Here is a 3,583-nt window from a genome sequence, read left to right as displayed (position 1 = left end):
CTCTACCCCCAGGGAGGATCGCCCGGGCCGACACCTTGTCGAGTCCTGACGAACTTGAACTCTCCTCCCCCTTTCCTTCGGCACCAGCTTTCAAAGACATCTCCTTGTGGTTTTACAAAACCAATACAAAGAAATCTAACCTGTTTTTCTAATTCACTACACGCACTTAAATTTTTAAACGTACCAAGGATAAAAAGACCTATAAACTGATCGCAAAATTCAGTTCAATAAATACAAGGTTTTTATAAAATGCAAGGAAAAATTCAAAACGCGTAGTATTTCAGTATAATTTATAACGAAGAAAATGTGAAAAAAAATACTGCGCTAAATTGTATACGATAAAAATGTACTAATGAAATTGCACGTAAGAAATTGCACGTATTTTCTCGTAAAACTCGTAAAACAACGTTGCACTTAATGAAATATTTACTTATAAACGCACCGAAAAAAAAAAAAAAAAAAAAACACGCGTCGTATAAAACGCATAAAAATACACTGAGTTTCTGGCACAAGTATCACCGAATGAAAAATAATAATAATAATAATAATAATAAGGAACGGGCTCTCACGGTTGTCGATCGATGAAAACTGGATACAAGGCCGCTTTCAACACCGCGTGGCTCCGAAAACGCGATGGCGCTACTACTTCCAAACGCGATGGCGCTACTGCTTCCAAAATGCGATGGCGCTACTGCTTCCAACACCGCGTGGCTCCGAAACGCGATGGCGCTACTGCTTCCAACACCGCGTGGCTCCGAAAACGCGATGGCGTTACTGCTTCCAAAACCGCGTGGCTCCAAAAACGCGATGGCGTTACTACTTCCAAAACCGCGTGGCTCCAAATACACGATGGCACTACTGATTCACGGGTGGTGTTTCTGGTCACAAACAGCGACAGTGATGCTCCTTACGGGAAATCGGGTGGCTTCCTCTCTACCCTTGGTCGTGTGGTTTCCGTGCTTACACGGACACGTTGTCGAACTTGTAGCTCTTGCAGATGAAAAACACGATGACATGGGCTCTCCGTGATCACAGTATCAAACGTGATATATGTGATCGTTCTGCTTATCTCGTGACCCAACGAACGGTGGTGGCACTTTGTATCTACTGATGTCAAATGCTGTACGGCTCCGGGAACTATGATGCTGGCCGAAAACCCCAGGGTACTCGGTGAATAGTAGTCGATCGCCCGAACAATCGTGGTTGTGTAATATTATCCTACTGGATACGGCGAAACCACAAATCGCGTCGGTGATAGATTTCTCCTTCACTCCAAAATGCGCTTCAAGCACACGGGATAGCGATGTACCGGGACAATGGATTACGTCGGCGGCAAATAATAACGATGATGGCGGCGACGGAGATGTTCTCCTGGGCGATTGATCACGACAGCAATTTTTCACGTTCCGCGATTTTGATCACGTCGGGGTCACCAATGTAGAGCTTGCGCGATACAAATTATTTTGTTTAACGTGACAATGCGACGAGTGAAATTACACGTGAACTGTTATTGTCGGCGGTCGAAAGATAGAGGCGACAATCGGCGCATCCGATCGCTCGCAAGCTCGAGGACCACGATCGGCGCATCCGATTATCCTATTTCGTGTCCTATCCTTCGTGTCCTATCCTTCGTATCCTATATTCGTGTCCTATACTTCGTATTACATCGCTACCTACCTTACACTAACTTAATCTTACCACAGTGTGACGCTCGAAAGTGGTGAATTCGGAAAAGCAGCCAGGAGCGCAACAACCACCAGTGGTGCCGAACACCACAATTATAAAATTATTATTATTATTATTATTATTATTATTATTATTATTACTATTATTATATTATTGTTTTTATTATTATTATTATTGTTAGTATTATTATTATTTTATTATTCTTATTATTATTATTAATGGAAAAATAATAATAATAATAATAATTAATAAATTAAATAATGGATACATATAAGACCTCATTCAGCAAACTAGGCAACCACTGAGAGAACAATGCAAAGACAATCCAGGCCGGAAAACAATCAAGTCTGGCCAAGTGGACCGAGCCAAAGTGTTTAAATGGTTGTTCTATACTCCTATATTTACGCTATTTACAGTGTTTTACCACGTTATAAACGGTACGTAAAATTGGTTTAGAGTTTATACCTTTCGGTGACATATTTCCTGTTGTGATGATAACCTTTTTCATACATCTCAGTACTACAATCATTACAATAGCTGACATTTTGACAAAATTTTTGAATGTTTCAATTTACTTTGTGCAAATCTGATTTCAAAAAGCCGCGAAAAATCATTAAAACATAAATTGAATCTCTGAAACGCCCTTCATTAACAAAGAACGATACTCTATTTGATTCTCTTTCCATTCCTTTTGCTATTTGCTGATACAAATTCACCCCGAAACTCACACCAATCCTTTTGCTGGCTTCGGTTCAAACGAGCGCACCGCTTTGAAATGAAAACTAATATTTCATTTCCATTTTCCACCCTGATGGGGCCCCAAAAAGTTATTAATTTAGATTGCACATTCAGTGCAATGCTCGTACCTCTAGCGAGTTGTATTGTCGGGCAAAGCAGCAGCTCTCAATCTCCTGTCGTTCCTCACTCAACTCGGCAGTTTATTTTACAACCCAAACGTGCGGCTACGGCTTCCCATTTCACACTCCTCGCCTTACTCCTCGCAGCTCTTTCACTTGACGGCAAATCGTTCAACTATTTCCCTTTCGGGTTTTTTAGTCTAATAACGGATATGGGTAAAAAATACTGAGGCTTCCCGCTCGCAGTTTTTGTACTTACGAAACTAAATAAATTCTCCATTTCGATAGGAAAAGCTTTGCAAAAACGGCTGCACCATGAGCAGCTTTTTTGTGTTAGACACTCCGCAATGGGAGAAAAGGAGAGATAAAAAATGGAAACATGTTAACTGACAGCATCGTGTTACTTGTGCGAAGCGTAAAACACTTTGACCGCTCCAAAGGTTTCGGGTGAACTCTTTCCGCACCCCGCGCACGACGGAAGTGTTGCTAGTCGAAACCAAACCGACCTAAGTGCTTCTCGGAGTCGGGCTGGAAAATTTGAAAATATAACAACTTAGATGGCGTACAGAAAACGGAGGGAAACATAAACGAATGTTCCGATTCCGAGCGAAACAGAACGGAAATGGAGCTCTTCGTGTGGCAGGGCTGACGGAAGGATTTTTGTTTTTTTTTCGATGGAAACGTAACAACATCACCCACGAACCGTAAAAACAACTACAAGCAAGCACTGGGGTAGATCCGACCGGCCAAAGGTTCGGCATGAAACTGATTCCTAGCTAGACAGCTGAAGCTGACTTGCTTGCCTTTGCCTCGCTCGTTGCTCCTCTCCCATTCCGTTTCCCGTACGCTTCCGGTACGTTATTGATTTTAACGCCACAGACAAGATGAAGTTTATGTAAATATATTTACCACCGAGCGGAGATCTTTCTCAACCTATCAAACGTGCAACGGCGCACACCAACAAAAAAGTACCGTATGTCTATCGACGTGCGAATGAATATTTATGATAACTGTGAGGTTGTTACCATTTACCTCCCCGT

This window comes from Anopheles merus, unplaced genomic scaffold (assembly GCF_017562075.2).
Source record: "Anopheles merus strain MAF unplaced genomic scaffold, AmerM5.1 LNR4000780, whole genome shotgun sequence".
Taxonomy (NCBI): Eukaryota; Metazoa; Arthropoda; class Insecta; order Diptera; family Culicidae; genus Anopheles; species Anopheles merus.
Note: the sequence above shows the minus strand (reverse complement) of the source record.